General features: G+C 42.2%; 1 non-coding gene across 1 annotated transcript; it reads left to right on the forward strand.

Annotated features, from left to right (window-relative positions):
- Window positions 1-7,550: 7,550 nt before the first annotated feature.
- TRNAE-UUC lies at window positions 7,551-7,622 on the forward strand. Its single transcript has one exon. It is a non-coding gene; the product is annotated as a tRNA-Glu (tRNA).
- The last annotated feature ends 4,501 nt before the right edge of the window (window positions 7,623-12,123 follow it).

The following is a 12,123-nucleotide window of genomic DNA, read 5'->3' on the forward strand; positions in this document are numbered from 1 at the left end:
TTGTTCAATGCCCTCCTAGCTTGCACAATGGGCCCATGAACAAAGTGACTGGGGTGGCAGAGGTGGAGACGGTGCCTTTCTCACAATTATACCCAATGATCCACTTGCTGATTCTGTGCTTCTCGTCCCTGTAAACTTGGGCTCTCTAGGGTAAGCGTTTCTAATTTTTGGAGGAGCATTTAGGCTGGGGGACACAGGGAGGGTTCCACTGAATTGCACATTGTGACAACACTTAGTCACTTTGGGCTCCTCATGTCACTGAACCAACAGACAGAGAAGGGAGTTACTGCACTACCTGGGTTAATCGGTTCTGATTGCCGGGGGAATTACTAGGGCTGCTGCTATAGTTGGCCCTTGAACAACATGAGTTTGAACTGCAAGGATCCACTCATACTCGGATATTTTTCAATAGTAAATACTACAGTACTACATGATCTGGTCTATGGTTGGTTGAATCCATGGTTGCTGAGGAACCATGGATGCAGACAGCCAACTATAAATTGTACGTGGATTCACCCCCTCGTAGTTCAAGGTTCAACTGTATTTAACAGGGGCAGGATAGAGAATGTCTGGAACCCAGAGGGTTCACTAGTGTTATCACTTGATACTTCTATGCTTGGGATGACTGTTAGTGGGCAGTTACAATAACTGCGACCCGACAAGGGCACCTAATCATTCGCACCCCTTGGGGATGAACGTCTGGGTATTCCATCAGGCAAGTCACCTTGACCAACAAAAATACTAGCTGAAGATGAGGGAAATCCCGGTGGGTAGTGGAGGAGGGAGATGATAAATGAATTATGGCCCTAGGACTTGCTATAGCAGTAGAGACTGTATATTAGTTTCCTATTGCTGCTGTAACAAATTACCACAAACTTTGTGGCTTGGAAAAACATAAATTTATTTTCTTACAGTTGTTTAAGTCAGAAGTCTAAGATGGGTCTCACTGAGCTAAAATCAAGTGTCATCAGGGCTGTCTTCCTTTCTGAGGCTCTAGGAGAAAATCTGTTTCCTTGCCTTTTCCAACTTTGAGAGGCTGCCCACACTCCTTGGCTAGTGGCCCCCTTTCTCCACTGCAAAGCCAGTAACGTAGCATTACTCAGATCCTTCTTATGTTGTCCTGTTTCTCTTTAACCACAGCTGGGAACAATTCTCTTATTTTAAGGATTCATGTGATTAGATTGGGCCCACCTCGATAATCCAGGCTACAGTCCCCTTCACCCAAGTCCTTAACTTTATCGTATATGCATTTTGCCATGCAAGATAACATATTGACAGGTTCCAGGGATTAGGATATGGATATCTTTTGGGGATGGGGCATTATTCTTTCTACCACAGACTGCAACTTGTGTCACTAATCCTCTTGTCTCAGCCTTCCTGGAGTTTGTGACTGCCACCTTCCTGAGACAAACTCTGTAACTGATTGAACTCGTTTCTCTCCTCTTTGGGAAAGAGTAAGGGCAATGTGGTTCTTACAGACACAATGGTGGCCCAATATTATCCTATGGAAGGGCATGAATGGACCTGAGTCATGCAGGGGAATTGCACTTTATAAACCTTTCCAGGTTTCTCGACTACCATCTTCTTTCTTCTTTCCTGATCAGCTTCCTACCCACACTGAGTTATCCTTCTACTTCTGGGCTTGATGCAATGCCATGCATGGGAATTTTCCAGCCTGGGTGGCTGCAAGGTGCCAGGTTACACAACCAGGAAATGTAGGGAAGTTAGTTTCCCAAGCAATGAGTCTTGACCACTGGGAAGTGGGAAATGGGAGAGAGCTGAGCAGATACATTCTCTCTCCTTCCTCCCCTTCACAGATCCGCTCTTAGCTGTGGTTTCTTCTGTGGCCCCTCTGGAAAAATCTGTCTGCCAAGCAAACAAGCTTCAGCTTCCTGCTGTGAACGATTGGGATCAGTGGCCAGCATGGAAATGCATCACGTTGCTTTGCATCTTTTCTCACCTCTTTTCTCTTTTTTTCCCACATCCTCACTTCCATAGGATTTTACCTCCTAAATAAAGTGTCAGCACATTAATCTTTGTCTCAGTCTCTGTTTTCTAGATGAACCAGGCTAAGTAAGTAGAACCAAGGAAAGGAAACTTTGTTTACGATTGGGGAAGGTCCATAGTGTCAGGCCTCTGGGTGCTTATCAAGAAGGTTGTAAGATTGTAGAAAAAACTAAAAAGGAAGGCCCTAAAGGCGTGTTTCCCTGACTTAACACTTCTGTTGAGGCAAGCCTCTACAATTGGAGATAAAAAAGGGAATGTGGCCTATTCAAATGTCACAGTGACACAGAGAATGTCAAGACAGAAGGAATTCAGAACTTAAGGGGAGAAATTCCATAAAGCCTTCTTTCCTATAAGATACAGTCTAGTTTTTCATCCATCCACCCATCCATCCATCCATCCATCCATCCATCCTCTACTGAGCACCTCCTTTGCGTCAGGTACCACACTAGGTGCTAGGAAATAGCAGTGGAGGGAGATAATGATGCTGGTCCTCATGGAGCCCACATTTTGCAGGGAAGACAGAAAGGACACGTATAAATGAAAAGTGCAGGATTAAAGGGGAGAATTTTTTAGGAGCTTTTGGTGTCAAGAACCAAATGGTCTCCTATTACTACAAGCATATGAATGGAAATGAGCAAGGCAGAAATCTCAAAAGGCTGCCAGGTCTCATGGGAATCCAGATAAAAGCATACAATTCAGCTTCCCTGCATGTGTGGAAACTGGATCTTGTTGGGTTTCTGAATGACTAGATTGTAGGCAGGAACTGTAAGGCCCTTCAGATCCAGTGCAGTGATCCCAGCTCTATTATTTCCATGAATAGGCTACTATAACAAACAGACCCCAAAATACAGGGATTAATCAAGTTAGACATTTCCTCCTTTCTCACATTCTTGCCCATAGGTAGGAGTTGGTCCAAGGCGATGAGGCAGTTCTGCTCCTGGAAGCTGAATGGGGACCCAGGTTCCTTCTGTGTTGTTGCTCTGCCATACCGGGGTGGGTACTGTCTGTATCTACACAGTCCAAGCTGGCTCTCCAGGACTGCATCATCATTTGATCCTGTGAGAAGGGGGGAAATGGAGGAGTTGAGTGGGCAAGTTGCTGAAGTGACACACTTCACTTCCACTTGTTCTACTGACAAGAACTAGTCACATGACCACTCCTACTGCCAGGGAGGCATGGAAACAGTCTCTAGCTGGGCTGAAACTCCTATTACTAAAAGGAAGAAAGGGAGAATAGGTACTGGATAAGATGGCCAGAATTAGCACATAATAATCCCAGTTAACATTGAATTTCAGATAAACAACAATTTTTAGTATAAGTATGTCCCATTTAGACATATTCATTGTTTATCTGAAAATTATTTGTCAGGTATCCTCAATTCAAAGCTAACCGTGTGTCCTATATTTTCTGTGTCAACACTAATAATGGGGCACAAAGAGCATTGTCACTTTTGTCACTGATATTGTCTTTTTGCATGGGTTACAAGTGAGCCATTAAGGCACCCAGGTTCAAGGGGAGGGATCAGAACACCTCTTGATGAGGAGGGAGTGACAAGGTCACACTGCAGAAGAGTGTGTGGGATGGAAGTCACGATTGTGGCCATCTTCGGAAAACACAGTTCGCCTTACATGTTTTATCTCATTTGAGCAAATCAAATGTCACCCCTCTTAAACACTAGTTTCATCTTTCTCTTGCACCAAGTCTGTTTAAGGGCACCTGACCCACCCTGGGCTCTCTCCCAGGAATCTGAAATTGGAAATAGAAAGGAAGGAAATGGGAGGAGACCTGGAACAAAGTGTGTGCTCTTTAATGGCAGTGCTCTGGAGAAAAAGTTCATTAGTTGCTATTGAATTCTCAAAACTCACCCTTGGTTTCTTCCTTTTCTAAATTTTAATTGTTCAACTCTTCCTTTGATGCCACAAAATACCTCTAGCATCCTTTCATTAACTTCTTCTTCTCTCATTCGGTTTTTTTTTTTTTTTTTTTTTGTTTACACTAACTATAGGACACTTCTGTTAATTGCAATCAAAATTTTGCAAGCAAGACATTGCACACAGCCAAATTTAACCTTGAAAGAGGTATAAAAGACGGACACTCTTTGGGGAATATTTGTCATTTCTCCTGACGCATCTATAAAAGGCATCACTTTTGTCAGCAACAGGACTGAATATGCCACCACGGTTTATATTTTACCGTTGTTGTCATTGCTGTTTAAAGAAACTATCCACCGTCTGTGTTATCAATAAATAAGAGGTATAGATTTATGGTGACAGCTATCACTCCAGTATTAGAAAGGTAGAATTTGAATACATTTCCACTATTAGACTGGCCAAGAAAAAACTGACCAGTGGAAACTTTATTTACTTTTCTCTCCAATCTAATAAAGAGGGGCGAAAAAAAGGCAGTGGGGAGCAAGAAAAACAGAGAGAGGATAAACAGTCCAGGCAGGCTACAAACTGAAGAATCATATTGGGATATAGAAGCATCAAAAATGAGAAAATGCTAAGGAGATACTTCCAGGTAAAGGGTCCTGATATTCAGGCTTAGCTGGGAGGTTTAAAAGATAAACTAATAGGAGAAGTTTTGATAAGAAAGTCTTAGAGGAACACTTCTTGATACCTGAGAGGTATGATTCAGTGCAATGAGAAAAACAAGAGGGGTTGTTGAGCGTTATCTCTGGGGGAGTTGAAAGAAAAGAGCAAATTACTTGTACTCATTTGGGATGGGCCATGTGAGCTCATCAGATCCTTCAGAGCCCTATGAATCATCCTTGGGGTTTCTTAAGGTTTTACGCTCCTAATCATTTAAGCTGCTCTTTTCATGTGTGTCGTGACCAGCACAGTGCCTGCTCTCTGTGATCTTCCTTCTCTGCTCCCCTCCAGCTCCCTGCAGGGGATGGCTGTTGGAAACCATTATAATGACTTATAATGTTCTTGAAGCACAGACCACAAGTTTCTGGATGCCGGGCACCCTTCAGAAAAACTATTAAAGAATCACAACATGCTCAGAAGTGTGACGGACTTAACAATCTGTCACCCAAAACGTGCTGATCATGTGGAACAGTAGCAATCAGATTCATGGCTAACTCTTGTGAAATAGAAACGTGACACTTCAGTGGCTGCCAGGTGGTGCTTAAATAAACTGGGACACTTCACCTTGAAAGCTTTCAGTAAGTGCTGGGAAGCTGTGTCCTGTAAAAACAGAAATAAATGATTTTAAAAGCCCTGGCCTCGGCATAAGAGTAGCTTGGTCCCGTGCTGTACAATGTCAGTCTAGTGCTGTTGAGCACTTGGATTGAGGCTAGTGTGATGGAGGAACTGAAGTTATAATTTTAATTAAATTTTATTAGTTTCAATTTTTAAAATCAAGGTGAAATTCACATAACATAAAATTAAACACTTTAAAATGAACAATTCCATGGCATTTGGTACATTCACAGTGCTGTGCAACCACCAACTCTACTCAGTTCCAGAACATTTTTATCACCCCAGAAAAGACCCCATACCCATTAAGCAATTACTCCTCACTCCTCTTCCCCCAGCCCCTGGCAACCACCAACCTATGTTCTGTCTCTATGGATTTACCTATTGTGGACATTTCATATAAACAGAATCATAAAATATGTGACCTTCTGTGTCTGGCTTCTTTTACTTAGCATAATGCTATTAATTTCCATGTTAAATTTTAAAACTGATAAACTTGATTCCATTATTGGAAAAACTTTTAAGTATTTTTGGAATTCCTTGGGTATGTGAATCTACTTTTTTTTTTTAACATCTTTATTGGAGTATAATTGCTTTACAATGGTGTGTTAGTTTCTGCTTTATAACAAACTGAATCAGTTATATATATACATATGTTCCCATATCTCTTCCCTCTTGCCTCTCTCTCCCTCCCACCCTCCCTATCCCACCCCTCTAGGTGGTCACAAAGCACCAAGCTGATCTCCCTGTGCCATGCGGCTGCTTCCCACTAGCTATCTATTTTACGTTTGGTAGTGTATATATGTCCATGCCACTCTCTCACTTTGTCCCAGCTTACCCTTCCCCCTCCCCATATCCTCAAGTCCATTCTCTAGTAGGTCTGTGTCTTTATTCCCATCGTACCCCTAGGTTCTTCATGACTTTTTTTTTTGGCATTTTTCACAGAAGTAGAACAAAAAATTTCACAATTTGTATGGAAACACAAAAGACTCCGAATAGCCAAAGCAATCTTGAGAACGATAAACGGAGCTGGAGGAATCAGGCTCCCTGACTTCAGACTATACTACAAAGCTACAGTAATCAAGACAGTATGGTACTGGCACAAAAACAGAAATATAGATCAATGGAACAGGATAGAAAGCCCAGAGATAAACCCACGCGCATATGGTCACATTATCTTTGATAAAGGAGGCAAGAATATACAGTGGAGAAAAGACAGCCTCTTCAATAAGTGGTGCTGGGAAAACTGGACAGCTACATGTAAAAGTATGAGATTAGAACACTCCCTAACACCATACACAAAAATAAGCTCAAAATGGATTAAAGATCTAAATGTAAGGCCAGAAACTATCAAACTCTTAGAGGAAAACATAGGCAGAACACTCTATGACATAAATCACAGCAAGATCCTTTTTGACCCACCTCCTAGGGAAATGGAAATAAAAACAAAAATAAACAAATGGGACCTAATGAAACTTAAAAGCTTTTGCACAGCAAAGGAAACCATAAACAAGTCCAAAAGACAACCCTCAGAATGGGAGAAAATATTTGCAAATGAAGCAACTGACAAAGGATTAATCTCCAAAATTTACAAGCAGCTCATGCAGCTCAATAACAAAAAAACAAGCAACCCAATCCAAAAATGGGCAGAAGACCTAAATAGACATTTCTCCAAAGAAGATATACAGATTACCAACAAACACATGAAAGAATGCTCAACATCATTAATCATTAGAGAAATGCAAATCAAAACTAAATGAGATATCATCTCACACCGGTCAGAATGGCCATCATCAAAAAATCTAGAAACAATAAATGCTGGAGAGGGTGTGGAGAAAAGGGAACACTCTTGCACTGCTGGTGGGAATGTAAATTGATACAGCCACTATGGAAAACAGTATAGAGGTTCCTTAAAAAACTGCAAATAGCACTACCATACGACCCAGCAATCCCACATACCCTGAGAAAACCATAATTCAAAAAGAGTCATGTACCAATATGTTCATTGCAGCTCTATTTACAATAGCCAGGAGATGGAAGCAACCTAAGTGTTCATCATCGGATGAATGGATAAAGAAGATGTGGCACATATATACAATGGAATATTACACAGCCATAAAAAGAAATGAAATTGAGTTATTTGTAGTGAGGTGGATGGACCTAGAGTCTGTCATACAGAGTGAAGTAAGTCAGAAAGAGAAAAACAAATACCCTATGCTAACACATATATATGGAATCTAAGGAAAAAAAAAAAGGTCATGAATCTACTTTTTCAAGTCTAAATTTTTGAAATCTAAATACAAAGCAATAATTTCCAATCAAATTTATCATCTCGGGAGTTCCCTGGTAGTCCAGTGGTTAGGACTTGGCACTTTCACTGCCAGGACCCAAGTTCAATCCTTGGTTGGGGAACCAAGATGCTGCAAGCCGCACGGCACGGACAACAAATTTATCATCTCAATTGAGATACGCTGTAAGTATAAAATAAGAAAGAATGTAAAAGATCTAATTTATCTTTTTTAAAATTTATTTATTTATTGGCTGTGTTGGGTCTTTGTTGCTGCGCGTGGGCTTTCTCTAGTTTTGGTGAGCGGGGGCTACTCTTCATTGCAGTGTGCGGGCTTCTCATTGCGGTGTCTTGTCTTTATTGTGGAGCACGGGCTCTGGGTGCCCGGGCCTCAGTAGTTGTGGCATGCGGGCCCAGCAGCTATGGCTCGCGGGCTCCAGAGAGCAGGCTCAGCAGCTGTGGCACACAGGCCCAGTTGCTCTGCAGCATGTGGGATCCTCCCAGACCAGGTATTGAACCCGTGTCCCCTGCATTGGCAGGCGGATTCTTAACCACTGCACCACCAGGGAAGCCCTCTTTTTTAAAAATATTGATTACATGTTGAAATGATACTATTTTGGAAAACTAAGTTTAATGAAATGTATTACTAAAATTAATTTCAACAGTTTCTTTTTATTCTTTTCATTGTGGGTACTAGAAAATATAAAATTATGTGTGTGGGGAAAAAATTATGCATGTGACTCACATTATATTTCTATTGGACAGTGTTGGTCTAGTCAAAAGATCTAACTCGGGCTTCCCTGGTGGCGCAGTGGTTGAGAGTCCGCCTGCTGATGCAGGGGACACGGGTTCATGCCCCGGTCTGGGAAGACCCACATGCCGCGGAGCGGCTGGGCCCGTGAGCCATGGCCGCTGAGCCTGCGCGTCCGGAGCCTGTGCTCCGCAACGGGAGAGGCCACAACAGAAAGATCTAACTCAAACTAGATACTAATTCAAAAAAAATTTTGAGCACCTACTGTGAACCTTTTTTTTGCCATGCCACATGGCATGCAGGATCTTAGTTCTCGGACCAGGGATTGAACCCATGCCCCCTGCAGTGGAAGCACAGAGTCCCAACCACTGGACCGCTAGGGAATTCCCTACCATGAACTTTTTTTTTTTTTTTGCTATCATGTGAAAAAGTTGGTTAGAAATAATGTTTGCCAATTTTATTGACCTTTCCTTAGACTTTACCCTGGACCAGAAATTGGTTATGCGTTAAGCTGGGGAGTTTGATGAAGCTTTCCTCCTCTCCTGCCAGTTACTGATGTTCATACAGATCAGAATCACTAGGAAATGTTTTATGATACAATCATTAAAATATTTTAAATGAGGGAAAATAAGGGATGTTTGCTGGCCTCCCTGCTTTTTGACTCATACTTAATGATATACTCTCAGTTTTGGATGAAACAAAAGTATGCATCTTTCTGCTATTGAGAACAGAAAATAAGCACTTGTTTACGTACATTCACTCATCAACATATTGGATGGATATTGTGTGCACTATGATTGGTGTTGAGTATTTAGCAGCAAAAAACCAAACAAGGTACCTGTCCTCAGGAAGCTTACATTCCAGTGAAAGGAGACAGAAAACCAATGAATAAGATAATCATAGATTCTGACAAGTTCTATGGAAAAAAATTAATATAATGATTTGGTAAAGAGTAACTTTATCAAATGGTGGGGAGAGTGTGTGTGTGTGTCTCTAATTTAGGTCAGGTAACTGGGCAATCTCTTTGAGAAGATGACATTTGAGCAGACACTTGAAGAAAAAGGATTCAGCCATAGGAAGAGCCATGGGAAGGGCAGTCCAGGCAGAAGGCACAACAGACGCAAAGGCCTTGAGTTGGAGGAGAGTTTGATGTGTTTGAAGAACAGAAAGGAAGTCATATGACTAGGATGTGGTGAGCAAAAGGGAAAGGGATAGGAGATGGGATTGGCAAGCAGGAGCCAACAGCAGCCAGTAGGTCATGTTAAGAAGTCTAAATTTTATTTTAAGGGTAATGGGGAGCCATTGAAGGTTTTAGAGCACAAGAGTAACCAGATGCTTTTTCTTTTTTTCTCACACAGATGATCCAGTAGTAGCTTCAATGACAGCTGACCCTGTTCTATAATTGCCAGAAAGAACTAAGAACTGATTGGTTTGGGTAGGTGCCCTCCAATATTCAATAGTATTTTAGTTAATAATTCCATATACCAAGACACCTTGCATGTACCCTGTTTGCACCAGGGGCCCAAGAACCCCCAGGAGATAACTCATCAAAAGGAAAGACAGATCAGTCAAATAAATAAGTCAGACTCAAAATAAGGTTAATATTTGGCTAGAGTTTGGATGGGTGATTTCTGAGGAGTGCGGTGTACCTGTCACTCAGATTAGTTCTCACGACCAGTCCTTATGGACTTACCATGCCTGAGTTTTATGTGGCTATGGCTGTAAGTAAAAACTAAGGGTGTTGTTTAATGAAAACCTCTTCTTGGTCCCCAAATCAATGTTGGTCTAGCAACTCATCCACACGGTGGAACACAGAGTGGCTGGGAGGCATTCGCCTCGACTGAACATCACCATTGAACATCCAACTGCTTTGGCACCTGGCACCTTGTGTTAGTTAGTACCTGATAGGAGGCAGCAGTGCCTGGTAGGAAAGGTGATCCCCAGTGATACAAGGTGGAGATGACTCTTGGATAAAGTGGAAATCAGTCAAGGTAGTCGGTCATAAGCAGCAGAAATAGCAGCGTGCCTGGTTGATACAGGGGTGCCCAGAATAGGAGAAAAAGAGGAAAAATCCACAAACATCGTAGCTGACTAGACTTGTTTCTGACCATATGTGACTCCCTCCTGGGCACCCCCAGAAATCCTGATAGGGAGTGAACTTTGCAGGAGCCTGGAGTTCTACAATAAATAGCAGATGAGGGTACGGTGAGCTGTTTTGTGCTGGGTTCCCCAAGAAGCTCATTCTGAGACAAGGATTCAAGGGCAGGTAGTTTATTTGGGCGACGATCCCAGGAAACAACAGGATGGGGAGAGGGAAAGGGCAACACAGAAAGGAAGACAACCAATAAAGGGCATGTGGCAAGCGAGTGACTTTTACAGGCAAGTGGAGCTCAGCATCCCCAGAGGGCACTGGGATACTGCAGATAACAGGCCTCACATTATCTCAGTGGAAGGACAGGAAGCTGGGAGATTCCTCTACCAACACCCATCCATCACTGGGTGGGGCTGTTTCTAGGGACACAAACTCTTTGGAACTTCCAGGCCATCCTGCTTGCTGGCCGGGTGTGCTTCCACAGCCAGAACAAAGCCCTCACTCAGAGTCACAAGTGTAGCAATGAGCATCCTTTGGTGTATAGAGAGGAGCGTTGAGGGACTCTGGGCAGGGCCCCAGCTGCATCTACTACACAAGAGACTACACCAGGCTACAAGCATAGAGGAATTTATCATATAGTCTCATTTCTGGCCCAATTTCGTCCTCATTCTTATTTTGTTTTTCTTTTTCTCCCTTCTCTCCTACTTATAATTTATGCAATCTGGCTGTTTTATGTATCCTTGTAAGCTGCCTTAAATCTTTTTTTTGGAACACAGCAGCACATAAATAAATAAACACTAGCAAGGTTTAACATTTTCCCTTTATTTATTGACCATTTTTCCCTTCTCTGAACTTCTTGGACCAGAGCCTCATTTACCTGCATCTAGCTCTGTGCTGGGCACATCAGAGGCATTTTATCATTGTTCTGTAGACCGGCACAAAGATATACAGTTGGTTTATAAACTGGCTCTGTGACCAGAAGCAGATACAGAGGCACAGGACTCTCTGGCCCCTTCTTTCTTGAACCCAGTGCTTAGAACAGTGCCTGCACATAACAGGTGCTCGGTAAATATCTGTTAAATGAAAGAATGAGACTTGGAGGACCTATATCCATAAGGGTTCCCATAAATCACCATTTAGAAATCCATCAACATACTGGAATTGTGTGCTTTGTAAGGTCAAACTTGCCCTGGAAACCACTATCATGTGGATGTACTTATTTTCATGAGCACAAGCTGGAAGGCAGGGACTAAAGATAGATCTAGAGATGGTGTTTTAAAGTATATACCCAGCAGGCTCCGTGCATCTCAGAACACCCAGTGCTAACTCAAATGCAGTCCGTTTATGAACGTAATCTTTGCTTGTAGGTGTCCTGGCAAACATCCCTATTGAGAAACTGGGTTCCTCAGGAATCTCAGATGCTAGAAATTGAGTGACTGCTTTACATCCCATGAATCAGAAAGAAATTGTTGTTTAAGTGGTGGGTCACATGCATGTAGGTATCTGGGTTTTTTGTTTTGTTTTGTTTTGTTTTTTGCTGTAATATTTTTCCCCTTAAGAGGCAAGCACAGTAGTTTTATTTAATAAAACACTAACTAGAAATTTTTTTTTTGGCTGCATTGCACAGCGTATGGGATATTAATTCCATGACCAGGGACTGAACTCGGGCTCTCAGTGGTGAGAGCATGGCGTCCTAACCACTGGACCACCAGGGAATTCCATAAAACACTAACTAGAAATTTAAAAGTTTAGCCTTTGAAAAACAAATTTTTCCGTTTAATAA

Source organism: Monodon monoceros, unplaced genomic scaffold, assembly GCF_005190385.1.
Source record: "Monodon monoceros isolate NGI ecotype Baffin Bay Population unplaced genomic scaffold, NGI_Narwhal_1 Super_Scaffold_1, whole genome shotgun sequence".
NCBI classification, from domain to species: domain Eukaryota; kingdom Metazoa; phylum Chordata; class Mammalia; order Artiodactyla; family Monodontidae; genus Monodon; species Monodon monoceros.